Source organism: Corvus kubaryi, unplaced genomic scaffold, assembly GCF_017639235.1.
Source record: "Corvus kubaryi isolate FWS band 111438036 unplaced genomic scaffold, C.kubaryi_AGA036_p1.0 136, whole genome shotgun sequence".
NCBI lineage: Eukaryota > Metazoa > Chordata > Aves > Passeriformes > Corvidae > Corvus > Corvus kubaryi.
This window is the reverse complement of record NW_024580670.1, coordinates 10929491-10943430: the sequence shown is the minus strand read 5'-3', so window position 1 is coordinate 10943430 and position 13940 is coordinate 10929491. Positions and strand designations below refer to the sequence as shown.

The 13940-nt window shown below is 41.1% G+C and overlaps 1 protein-coding gene across 3 annotated transcripts in view; it reads left to right on the top strand.

Moving 5' to 3' along the window:
* CHCHD6 (coiled-coil-helix-coiled-coil-helix domain containing 6) overlaps positions 1 to 13940 on the top strand; it is a 111496-nt gene that overhangs the window by 4967 nt on the left and 92589 nt on the right. The gene's annotated exons all lie outside the window — the stretch shown is intronic.

Sequence of the window (13940 nt, the reverse complement as noted above, 5' to 3'; positions counted from 1 at the left end):
TGTACACACCACTAGCTCCCAAACCAATTTGTTCTTGCCCAGCAGGCAGATTTACTTTTGGGGACTTCTTGCTGCAGCTTTACTTTTGGGGACTTCTTGCTGCAGCTTTTACTATTAGTCAGGCACCTTGGTGTTGCTGAGATGACCCATTGGGTTGCTGTCATACCAGTGCTGAGAAGAGCAATGCTGGAGGCAGAAGTACAGTGAGATGAGGCTGAGTAGAGAAAAAGGCTTCCATCAATCACTGCACTACACTGGGATTGTCATTGGTGCTTAATATTCACACGATACTATTTTATATTGTTTTCTTTTACATACTGCCATTCCTGTGGCAATGGTGTACTGCCTGTAAGCAGTGCAGAGTCTCACTGGAGCTGCCACTTTCTCCTGACCTGCAGTGGTGCCAGGGGGTGATGGTGAGGTGAGACCATGCTTGCCACAGTGAGATCAAACTGCCCATTCATTTAGACTGTGCTATTAAAACTTTATTGAGAGAACTAGACCAAGAGAATTCTCTTTGCCTGGTGCATACTGAAAGGATGATTTAGTGAAAGGACAGGCTGGAGTATGGATAGTCTTTATTGTGGTTTTTCTATGCTGATCTGTAGCTCAATCAGTCTGTGCTAGATTTAAATGAAGAATCTTTCTATGAGGTTTGGGGGGTTTTTCTGTATGTTGAATGCTAACAGGCCTGGCTTACCCAGGCAAAATGTGAAGCATTTTGAGGTCATAACATAAAGATATTTTTGGGGACTGAATAAATAAAATTTATATAAGAATAGCCATAGTCATTCAAAGAAAAGGTCATTATAGCTGTAGTCCATCTCTGATAGTGATCCCTAGCAGCTGCTAATGGAGAGTATGAGAATAGAGCTGGTATATAACAGTATTTTCCACCTATACCCTTGCAAATTCTGCTGTTCTGAGCAAGAGGTTGTATTTTCACTTTGGTGCTTGACAGTCTTTAAGGAAATTGTCTTCTGTGAGTTGGTCTGTTTGTGGTTTTGGACTCGATTGTACTTTGTCTCCATGATAAAATTTGTATATGATTGGATTGGTAGGTGTCTTGAGATTGCTCTCCTAGATGGATATAGCTTGTGAGTGGCTGCTGTGTCACAGAACATACCCTCTTGGCAGATTGTATCCTGACCATGGGGTGTTGCATCATTGGTGAGCTTCAGAGCAGTGATGTCTGAGGCAGGTGACTGCTGCTCCCCTGCAAGGGACATCTGGGTCTGCAGGTGCCGTATTAACTCTCTTTTCACTAGAAAGAGAATATGCTCTCCATGAGTGCAATTAACTGGCTTCTGTAAGAGCAAGGGGAAGAAGCTGGCGGATTTATTGTCCAATCTCAAGATGTGGCTTTGCTGAAAGTAGAGCCCTGCCCTCCTGCAATGAGATGGAGTGTAATCCTGGAGAAATGTGACTAGCAGAGTCATGCAATATTTGTGAAATGCAAAGAGAGCACCTCTAAAATGAGTTGAGACCTGACTGCTTACATACAAAAGGTGTTCTATTATCTGAATTAGCTTTTAATCCTGTGGTATTGCATACCCAGATATTACATACTTGATGCTCTTTAAAAATCTGATCAGGGTCCCCTTGTGATAAATAGTGACCACGGTGTGTTAGCCCAGAATGTGGTGCAAGAATGAGAAACCGTTAAATTTCATTGCTCTTTAACTATCTCTTCATCAGTCATAAATTTACAATCCTTAAGAAATGGAATAGTCTAGTCTGTCCTTGCAAAGATGAGGGCAGAGCTATTATTTGTCAGCTTCTAGATATCTTCCTAAACAGGAACTCTTTGGCCAGACTTAAATTATTGGGATCCCTATCAGACTTGCTTTATCTCAGTTACAGTTTCCTTTTGGGCACAGTTACCTTATTGTATTGACTCAATCCTACTCAAACCGCATCTGTCCTTTGTCTTCTCATATTATCTTCCTTTATTATGAATAGGGCTTGAGTGTTCCTTGCTCTTCTGTTTTTTAGCCCCAGCAAATGGGGCAAATACTGGATATGAGCTGCTCATCCATGTCTTGTGTCAGCCTTCTCTTTCAGGTAGAAGATAGTAGTGGAATTCAAGGTACCTAGTGGTAACCCAGGCGCAGATAGCAGTGGAGATTATCTGCTTACATTTATAAAGGAGAAACTTCCAGGGTTGTTTTTGTTGTTGTTGTGACCTATTAGGGAAGTGAGATTAAAAATGGGGCAACTCCCATGAAAGAAATAACAAATGAATAATTTGCTTCTAGCAGCACTTAATTTGATAAAAATTGAAAGTCATGCCACATATAGTTAGAAAGTTTATTTATTTTTTGGTATTTGCAGGAAGATCTTGAGCTGCCCTGTGCCCTTAACATGTCAATATATCAGTGATTAGTAGCCCTCTCTTGTACTGCTGTCTGCAGCAGTGCTGGAACATTCTCCTGTAACCATACCACTTGTATAAATCCAAGTACCATAGCTGTATTTTGAAGTGATTTCATTTTGATTGTGTTGAATGTTGCTTGTCATTTAATCTGTTCTTTATGGTTTTCACTCACTGACTTTTATTATTGGAAATATTGCTATGAGCCCTTCAGTGTTATTATATAGTGCACACAAAGAGAGGGTGGACTAGAATTAACCTTTGATATGGAACTTGTTGTCAGCTTCTGGGCCCAGTTACTTGATCGTTTATGGGGCAGGGTGCAGATTAAAACTTACTGTTATTTTATTGTGGTTTGCGTGTTTTGTTTTGCTAATTTTTTTCTCCTTGAAGTGTACTGGTTTCAAGAGGGATTTAGAGATAAGTACCTGGGTCCTGTTCTACATTTTTGTCTTGATCTTTCTTTTTCTTTTAATGACTTTGAACAAGGTACTTAGCTTCTAGATACCTTAGGTTTTGAGAAAAACTCCTTACAGCTTAGTTTAAGAAGCAAAACAGCTCTGTAAGTAATAGTGCAGCATTCACTTTCCTATTTGAGTGAATATGGCTTTTTGACTAACCCTGGGGACTGGCTCAAATGGAAGTAGTCTGCTAAGCTGCTGTAGAAGAATTCTCCCCAATTTGTGTTAGAGATAAAATGTTTTGTTTGTTTGGACAGCACTGCAGGATCATGGTGCTGACTGGACTCTTTGAATAATTTAATGCTGTGGGTACTTACAACACAACAAGGATTTTATGTACAGTACTTCAGAGCAAGGCCTGGGGTGTTTAACTAATGCTGGTGGCATGCCTTGTGTAATGTGAAATACCCAAGAATTAGCACAGCTATCTTTAAATCCTTTTCTATTTCTAGCATGAGGAACTTGCAAAGTTGTCAGTCAAGTTATTTAATTGCTTCACTATGTTGTGAATAGTCTCACCATTCCCCTGTACCAGAAGTCTTTTCCTTTTTCATTTCCAGTTAATCAAAACGTCTTCTCAGTTCTTTTGGGTTTCTTTTCTTTTTTTTCCTGCTTCCTACCAATAAAGGAAACTTTGCAAGCAAAGCTGCTCTTTTTCCCCCTTTTTGCTTTTGTAATCTCTGAAGGTTGAGCAGCGTGTGGCAGCATTTGCATTGGGAGCCTCTTGGAGCCAGTGACTCTCTGCCTGATGGTTTTTGCTGAAACCTTTAAGACAAATCAATGTGGAATGGGAATGGATAAAAGCAGAAGCTGGGGAGGGGGAAATAAACGCGATTAAGCGAAGACATCTCATTACTACTCGAGAAAGGGAGGATTATAACTTATAAAATAGGAGGATCTCATTTAGAGGCCATGTGCACTTGTGTTATCAGGACAGAGGGAGAGCAAATAGAATAAATGAAATTAATACTTTGAAAAGAAGCATTACCCGGATTTGAGAATTGAACTAATATGATTTGTGCAAAGCCCTGAAGTTCTTATCTCCCCATTTAATACCCCTAGGATAATGGCTTTGTCAGAGTTATTGACCAAAAGTCGTCGTCTTCCTTCTCACTTTGAAAGAATGAGTTCAGAAGTGGGGTGATGGTAGGACAGACTTTGCACTGTGACCAGCTGTTTCAGACAAGACTGGTGGGCACTGGTTGCTGCGTGAAAACAGACTGGGCACAGAATTCCTAAATTGCTGGGAAACTTTATCCAGCTGTCCATGATGGACGGCTTGCTATTCCTAGTGTTTCTGATCATGCCTGCCCACTGGCTTGCTGGATGGCAACCTTTGCTTCCTGCTGGTTCCAGCATTGGGCTGTTGTGACTAGCGTGGCTTGAGTTATGGGCATGGAAGGAAATACAAGGATATGGGTTTGTCTCTGGTTGTTCCAGTAGCTGATTACAATTGGTCATAGGCTGTTGAATTCCTTCAGATGATTTCTTGCCCGGGTATAATCTCTTTGTTTTTCAGAGCCTCTCATCTCCTCTTCTTGATTCAGAAAAGATGGGCTGAAGGAAAAATGCGTGACTGGGAATGCCTTTGATCAAGCAGTGGGTTTTGATAGGGGTGTCACCTTATGAATGTGGCATTCTGAACTCTTGGGCTTTGCTGTGGCATACTTTGAACACTTCCACCCTTGGTTTAGCGTATATTGGGGCTGCTGACATTTTAACTCATGTGTTTTCTTCTTCATTTCAAATAATGTGAAGGTAAAACTGCTTAAAATCGCTGAAAACAGCGTGAACAGCCAATTTATAGGTTGGTACAATGGAGGAGAATTTTGGTGTTAGGGAGTGAACAGATGTTTTCTTTTTCACTTTGTAGGGATGGAGGAATGATCCAATCAGCCCATTTGTGGAAAGTTTCCTTTATATTTCTGGTAATTGATGAAGCTTTAAGTGAATCTTGTCGCGTTTTTTGCTGTGAATTGCCCACTGTTGTTGATCAGTGTCAGCTGTAGATGCAGCTGAGCTAGTACTGAAGATTGTTTTAGGAAGGTTGCTGAACATGATTTAGTTTAAGGCTTTCATTTACTTTGTGATAAGCTGGGGATCAGCTTCATCCTGGCTGGTTAGCCGTAGGTAAGCATTCCTAGATTAACTGGGGTTTTGTTGTGTGTAATCTCCTATCGTTGTGACAAGCTGTAGCGACCGGATGAGGCCCAGCAGTAGCACGGTGTTTGTTGGAACTGTGACAGCATGGAGCCATCAGTGAAGTGACACTGCTGGTTTTGAGGTCAGGCCTCTATTGTCAAAACTTGTCTTTTTTTTCCTCCCTGTTTATTTGAGTTGATGTGATGAAAGGTATTGTCTCTGTGAGCTTTGCATTATGGTTTGGAAACTGCTCACCTCAGGGACAGTTTAGTTGGTCCTGTCAGCTCTACAGCTAAAGTGCAGCACACTGAGCTGAACCTTTCCTTTTCTAAAGTTGTAAACCTGTGTGTAGGAAATGGGTTGGTTCTGGAAGGAGACATGGCTAACACATGAGGTTTGGTGTTTCCTGGCCTTGTATTTTCTGTAAATATTTCTTGATTGAAGTTTTTTATGGGTGAGGCAGAAAACATTGATTGAAATCTGAAAGTATGCAGGCTTGTTTTAAATACTAGTGCAAAATTAGGAAAAAGCCCGTTCAGCTTGATTCTCATTGATGTTGCAGCTGTTAGCAACAGGTATCTACATATGTTTATGAAAGATACCTTTTTTATGTCTTCTTTAGAAGATGAGTGGTGCGTTTAGTTATTAGAACCTTCATTCCTACCTACAGTGTGGGTGGCACCAGTTGTGACAGCACCTCCTTGTGAAGATGGTTTGCTCTGGTTTGGCTCTTTGCAGAGCATTCATGGACTGTGTGTCAGACACCCAGATCTGCCCTCAGTGCCTGCAGAACCAGGTCCTAACTAGGTTAGCAAGGGTGGCAGTATCTTGGGCTGGAAGTTGCCGTGCAGTTTTTGACTGCTCTCACTAATTGACAGCTAATTCTTTCACTAATTGAAGAAAGCTGCCTTTTAAATATGTTGATACAAATGAAAAGATGTATTTTTAGGTTTGAGTCTTAATGATTTGTTACCAAATGTTGCAAGCTATTGACAGTGGGATTTAAATAGCTTCAGTCCTTGTGCCTTGTATCCCACTCATTCTTGCTGTGTGAGCTTCAGACACTTTCCCAGACTTTCTGCTGAAGAAAATATATTAGTGTGTGGAGACTTTAGAGTTAGTGGTCTGTTATTCTATAGTCTCAGAACATCCCTCCTTTTCCCTACAAATGGGCTCCTCTTTGTCTGCTACCTTCTACTATAAAACTGGGTATATTTCTTCAGTGAAAGAATTACTTAGTGAAACCATTAAAACATTAAACATTTAAGGAATCCCTGTAGAAAATAATATTGAAGTGTTAAATGATGGACTTTGGAAAGGTTTGCATTAAATTTAAGCTTGGCATGGTGAGGATCTACATGTCTTCTACCTCCCACAAGCTAATAACTTTTGGTCTCTGGAGCATCAGTGAGGTCTAAATTTAACTAAAGCAATTTTAGAGAATGTGCACTACAATAAAGGCAGAAAGTGGAAACACAGCCAACGCAAAAGAGAACCTCCTCTTCCCTTGAGGGGAGGAGAAGGTGTTATCTGGTTAAGGGTAAGATTCTGCCTATGTACTACTTATTTTCCTGCTGCTGCTGCTGTGATTTGTCAGACATTTATAGCATTTTTTTAACAACTTCCAATTTCTGCAGCTAGTATTTTATCTCCTGACTGAAGGTTAATTTGTGTTTGGAGAGTTTTTGCAGATTTCAGCAGCCGATGGTCGCTTGAGCTTCTCATTTTTGTAGTCTCTTGAGCTAAGAGACCTTATCACAAGGTTGGCCTTTTTTAAAATCCAACAGCTGCAACAAATTGAAGCTGTCTGCGGTGCTGCCTACTTCCCCTGTCTTGCCTTCAATTTTCCATGCCCGTATTTCACACCTTTTTTTTTTTTTGTCTACCAAGTTTATATGCTCCACAGAAACTTCTTCACGATTCATTTGTTCTGACTTAGGGTTACTGTAAAGCCATTTCATCATTTAAGAAGTAAAAGATAAGATTAGCCTTCATTTTCCACTATGTATAACTACAAAATATTCAATTCATAAGGAAATAGGAGAATAGTATATTGCTATTTTTCTGTGACTGGTCCAGCAAAGCTAGTACTGAGTGTTCATATTCTGCTGTCAGACTGCTGTGGAGTAGTAGAATTCTGCTCTAATTTATAGCTTATTGAGGGGGCCATAAGCAGCACAAGACAGGCCCAAAGGCCATTCTGTATCTAGCTGTTCCATGGATCACCACCTCCTCCATGCGCTATGGTGTCCCAGTTGGAATCTCTACATTCCACCCCTTCATCCACGTACAGTTTACCTTTCTAAAGCACAGGTAAATTACAGATTAAATTAGCAAGATGTTCAGCTAATAGGAGGATTCCTGATGGGCTGGAGTGTGTCTGTGTGGTAGCACCTGTCAGTGCACAGCACAACTGGTGGGTATTGCAGTGGGTTCCCATACGCCAGCTGCTCATGGTAACACGTGGGCTTCTCAAGCTGCGAGAGCCAGGCCCAACAGAGCAGGTGTGTCCTGGTCAAGATCATGTTTCCTCATGATCTTCCACAAGTCCCAGTACAAAAGGCTTTGTTGGATCATACTAATAGATCAAACTGAGTCTAAACAGTATGGTCTGAGTAAGCAAAATAAACACTGATATAACTTTTTATTTCTCACTTTAAAGAAAAGTTAAAGTGAGCTGAAACAAAGATTAAATTTCACTGAGGTTTTTTCTGGTTTGTTTATTCCCTCTGTTACAGTTGGGCATCCTCAAACCTGCCCCAATTTGCTGATGTTTGTTTTAGTTCCTGCTTGCTTCCTTCTTTCTCTCTCCATCTTTTACTTTCCCAAAGCTGCAGGACGGTTTTCTCCTGCTGCCTCTCCTTGTTGTTGGTGTTATCAGGCACGTGTGCAGCGGCTGAGATTGCAAACGCTGCTGTTCTCTGGGATTCTAAGCATCAGACAATGTTTTACACGGCGTCCCATTCTCTAGCTGGCTGGTTGGACATGATGTTGGTACCTTATCTTCACGCTGACACACACTGGACATTAATAGAAATACATTGCTGAGGCACATGTGTGGAATTTCAAGCAGCCTTTCTAGCTGTGCTTTAGATAGTCTATTGTGTGCTTAACCTCTTGGAAGAGGTTTTGATGAGAAACGTGTGATGTTAACTCTTGGGCGGCTGGGTGGACTCTCCCAGAGTTCCTTATTATTGTCAGCATAATATCCTCCTAATTGAACTCTGCTTATCTGTTTTGGAGTTTCAGCAGTTCTAAACCTTTCTATGACCAGTATTCCTCCTTCCTAATGCAAATTTTTGGGGAAGAAATAGCTGTGTTTTGCACATGAGGATGAGGTAGGAAATGTGTTGCTGCAGAGGGAGCTGAGCTGCCAGCACCCTTGTGTAGCTTTGTCTAAAGTCTGTCCCTGTATTATTTTTGGCTCTCTGGTTGCCGTACATCAACTAAAAAAATGACCTGGATGCAGCTGCTTCTATTTGCCAGGAACTCTTTTTGCTTTTGGAGCACATCAGAATTTTTATTGTTTCCTTTGTATTGTATCTGTATACTTTCTCTGCTTGTTTGCTATGACCATCTGCAATTATCTATATTATTTATGAGTGCTGAGTAAAACATGATGGAAAGTAGCTTCTTAAAAGGGACTGTACTAAGGGAAAGGAAATGAGCTGATGACTTTGATTTTTAGACAATGAAAATAGAACACCTGCAACTTGTGAGGGAGGGAAGGAATTAAGAGTTAGCTGGATTTCTTTTTCCTGCCTGTGCATTACATTGGGGGTTTAGAGACTTTTTAGCCTTGAAGACTTTGTGATAATGGGCAAACTTGAAGGATGATACAGTAGGAATCGAGTAAAAATTGATCAAACAGACTGAGCAGGGTTATGTATAATTACTGTCCAAAAGAAAAAAGCTTAAGAAAAGTTTAATACTTACTTGAATAGAACATTAGACTAAGGATACATTTGTTAGATAACCGGTGCTCTTCCAGTTAGGACTGAGCTTGCCATGTACATTCACTGCATCTTCAGCCTAATTCTTTTGCTGTGGAAAAAGTGGTTCACTGTCTGGCAGATGATTTCAAGCCCCTTTATTTTTTCAAACATACAGGTTCACGTCTCTTCTTCTCCCTTCTCTCTGTCCTCTGAGCAGAATGGATTTGTTCCTTGGTTCATCTTGCTATAGCTGTAATTGGCACTGTCAAGCTGAAACTCTGACTGCCCCCCCCTCCCCCGGCTTCCAAACTCCCAATACACAAAAGGTGCTTTACAAAAGCTGTTCCCTTCCCAGCTGAGGACCTGAGAAATCACTCATTTTTGTGTTTTCATATGATATGCTCTCCTAGTTTAACAGCTAAATGTGGAAAAAGGGAGATTGGAAATAAAAATATGTTAAAAAATACCAAACCCTCAAAACCAACAAACCACACAAAGCAGCACCCTGAAAAAAACCCAAATCAGAAAAACTCCCCACAAAGCAATAACAATAACAGCAATCACTATATCAGCTGAAAATAAGCTTGCATGTTTCTTAAACTCTTTTTCCTAATTTTTCAGCGTAAAATAATTTTGTTTCAAGTACAAAACTCGAAAAAACATGAGAGCTTTAAACTGCAAAGCCAGCCACAATTTTAAAGATAATGAACGTCAGTCCAGCCTATAGTTTTCTATCATTTAAAAAGTTATCTCCCCAGACGCTGTGCTGTTTCCTCTTCAAGACTCAGCATTTTGCAGTGTAATTTTTCAAAGCTTTGTGTTACTGAAGGTTATCATAGGGTTCTGTTAAAAACCTGCTTGCCTGTGATTTCCTGTTAAACAGTGATCTGCAAAAAGAGGTGGTTCCCTGGTCAAGTAAGAATTTGATACCATTCCTTTCCTGGGAATAGAAGTGGGATGCATCAACTCCCTTTCCCATCTGATGGCTGTTCAGAAGCCGCCTCTCAGGTCACTGCCCTTGTTCCAAATCATGCTGAATGTGTAAATGCAGCCTTGAAAGTGGTTGCCAACCATTTGCATTTTCTTTTTTTTAGACTAGTTTAGAAGTAGTCTATCAAATTTCATGCATCTGGTGTAAAAATCAGTTTTCTTTGTAATTAATCTAGGTGGAGTGTCAGTTTGTGCCCAGATTAAGTGGGGACCATTAGCTGTGCTTCTGCTCCAATGTCATCCTGCCATAGCAGGCTTTTTTGAGCTTAATAAGCAATATAGTAAGATACCTGGAGGGAGAGGAGCTCTAATGGTCTTAGCTGCCATTCTCCTCTGTGTGGATGGAACTAATGTGGTTGGTAAGTATTTCCCTGCCTCAGGCCTTGCAAGTGCAGGTTGCTCCCTTAGGAAAGAAAGTAGCTCAAGGTGTACCATGGGTGTTCTTCAGGTGTGATTGAACCAGCTAGACAGAAGAGATTTCCTCGAGCGTAGAGGAATTTTAATCCCCCATAATTTCAGTGTTTTACTGTGAAGTATCTTGGTGAGCAGGTAATGGTAGATAATAGGTTTTTCTGACCACATCCACATGCAAGCTTAAGAAAAGTTCTAGCTTGTTGTTTGCATATCTGTTTAGAAGTTATATTTACTTTTTGTACAAGAAATGTATCTTACTGGGCATTCTAAAGCTGTAGCAGAAGTTCACATGTTTACAAGAAGGGGTAGAACTTTCATATGATCAGCCTGATTTCTTCTAGTTGCTCGTTGCCCAGCAGATGTTGCTGTTGAGCTTGGTTAGGCCTCACTGTGCAGCTCATAGAATCATCTGCCTATTTTAAGAGCTATGATGCAGAGTGATTGGGAGCTAAGTTTCCTCCTTGATAATTCATGTCATCTACTGGTAAGTCAATACACTGTCCAGAAGCTTAAGGTACATCTTGTGCGGGCGCATGTGTAAATAAATAAATGATATTAGAATGTCTTTTTTGACCCATACATTGTTTTTCACTTCATTACTGACTCTGAATTCTTATGAAACTTTCTGCTTTCATTTGCAAAGCAGTTTTGATAGCTTGATTTCTATAATTATTTTGAGGGAGGGTGTTTTTTGGCTATTCAAGTGAGCCTTTAAAATGTGGTGGTGCAAAGGGAGTCTGATAAACAATCCATAAACAGAATATCCTCATTAATAATCTCTTTGAATGTAGGATCTGGGAAAATCTATCACCTGCCTCATGCAGAATCTAGGAGATGAATTATATTTCTTATTTGGGGTCAAACCCACTGCTAAGTCCAGCAGCTGCTCTGTGTATTGATCTTGCAGACTTTGTGCTCTGCTCCGCAGTTCTTTGGGATGTGATTCTCGTTGTAATACCCTTATTTTGGAACTAAAATGTTTTTAATGTGCATCTCGGTTGCCTGCCAGCGATGATGCCTTTGCTAAGTTCATACTTTTTTCCAGCAGCGTCGAGAGCACTTGGAAAGCAGCAGTGAGTATATTCCTGAAGGTGGCACTGAAGGGACACCCATGAAGGCTCCTTTCCAGGGGTGGAGCGGGAGCTGCTGAGCCCTCAAATTGCTTGCATACCAATGAAATGTCTCAAAGTTTTTGCTTATTTGTTTTTGTTCTGACTCTAGGTTCTCCAGGAGTTACCATAATATTTTTCAGGATGAATTTACGCTAAGTTTTTGAAGTTCATCGCTTTCTACAGAAACTGTAGAATCACAGAATGGTTTGGACTGGAAAGGACCCTAAGGATCATCTAATTCCAACCATCCTGCCATGGGCAGGAATGCCATTCTCTAGATCAGGTTGCTCAGGGCCCCATCCAACCTGGCCTTGAATGCTTCCAAGAATGGGGCATCCACAGCTTCTCTGGACAACCTGTTGCAGTGCTTCATCACCCTCTGAGTAATGAATTTCTCCCTAACATCTAATCTAAACCTGCCCTCTTTCAATTTAAAAACATTGCCCCTTGTCTGTCATCATTTGGAGTTGTGAGGCCACTGTGTGCTGAAGTAATTTACAAACTGCTTCTGCCTTTATTTTCTGACCATGCTGCTTGGGGCTCACTTTCCTGCTTAATGCATAGATCTGGAACTTGTGATATTGCTGCATGTTCATGCTGCAGAGGGGAGGACAAGTTTGTTGTGAAGACAGTGCAGGTTTTCACACAAATGGTGTGGTATGTCCTCAGCCACCTCGGATTTCTCTTTGTTCTTAAGCTCTCTTGTTGGTTTCTAGTAGTGTTTCTTGGAGGGGTAGATAACAGCTGTTGAGGGCAAGTTTGGTTTTGGAAGTGGTTGAAGAAAGTGGCAGATGCTGTCCTAATGACATCTCATGTTTGCTATCAAAAGGGAGATTGCTGCCTCCATTCCTCAGATCCTCTTTAGGATTCCCTGATTTGACCTACACCCTGGCCTTCTAATGAGATACTGCCTTCCAAAGCCTGCTTTGTAAAAAATTCCTATTACATCTGTGTCTCTTTGGCTTTGACTATCTGCAGTCAGTCTGTGTAGACTGAGAAGGCCCATAGTGGAAAAAAAAAAGGAGTTTCTCTCAGCAAAAGTTTGAAATGTATCTGCAGTGCTTTTGTAAAGGTAGTTTTTCAGGTCAGTCTTCACTGATATGGGAAGTTTCTGACTGATTTTAGTAATTTGGAGCTTAAAACATGAAGATGATCTAGCTGGCCTTGGCTGAAATGAATTATTGGTTTTAGCACACAGTCTTCTCTTGAGAGAGAAGCTGGTGGTTGTCTGGAATTCCTGCGGATTCTTAGGCAGGAGATTTGTATCTTTTCATCTGTTTTCAAGAAGGAGAAACAAGTTATAAAAACCACTTAAAAGTTCAGTTAAGAGTTATTCTGGCTGCATAACTGCCTCCCATAATAACTTTAATATGCATCATCCTGAAGCTCCTAATTGGCCCTGGTGTTGGCAGGGCTTTCAGACCCAGCAGAATCTCCAATGTTCAGCATCTTTTAGGAAGGAATGTAGCCAGGGAAGCACAAAAGATGAAATGGCTGCATTATAAATTCTGACTGACCTTGAGAGTCCTTGTTTTAATAAGCAGGAGGATGCTGTTGAAGCCATCTAGATGAGACCAGTGGTGGGAGCTGTGTGTAGGTGGGCAGTTGGTGAGGTGAGAGGAGCGGATGGAGAAAGGCTCGTGGGTTTGGTTGGAGGAGGTGGTTTCACTGAGGGCCATGTACCTACTTATCCTGTTGTTTCTGTTGCTGGTTGGAGTCTTGTCTGTACTGACACTAATTTTTTTTTTCTGATGGGTGCTTGTGGGGTTGGGCTGTGGTTTGAACTAACCCATTTTGTCAGAGCTGGTTTCTTTATTTAGGAAATTACCCCAGTCAGTTGTTCCTCTCTGCTTAGTGACTGCCTGGTCTCTGTGTGGGTGCTCATCAGAGAGATCAGAGCCTGACTGACTGGCAAGGTTGAAATTTTCCTTAGCTTCTCCTCTGCTCCCCTTTTACCTGGGTGGAGGTGGAAGCCTGCCAGGGTGTGCTGGGGTTGTGTGGTTTCTATGAAGGATGGAGAACTGTCATTCTCATTCTCCTGGGCTGTCAGTTGGACACCTTTTGCAGACCCTAAATTCCCTTTAAAACAAAGCATTTGGCTTAGTTTATTTCATTCCATTAAGTAATTTCACTGCTAATGCATAATTATCTACAGCAGTGACACTCGTCTATGCTTTAATTATCACAAAGCTGCACAACTCCCCCTCCCCCCCGCCTGGAAGTTGTCACTTGTGCAGGGTGGTTTTGCAGAGATAAGTGTGTAATACACGGCAGTGCTTTGGCTCTCACAATACTCAGACAGTTGCTGATTGCTAAATGTAGGCAATAGAAGAGGCAAGGATTTTGGTTTTCTATTAGTGGTTTTTATCCATGTGGAGTGAGAGACGTTGGGAAGGAAAAAGCTTATCAAAGCTTCATAATTGATGATGGCTTGAAGATAAAGATGTGAGCAAGTGCTGATTGGAGGTATCAAGCTTATAGGTGTTAGGAAAATTTGTAAGCATAAGTATTT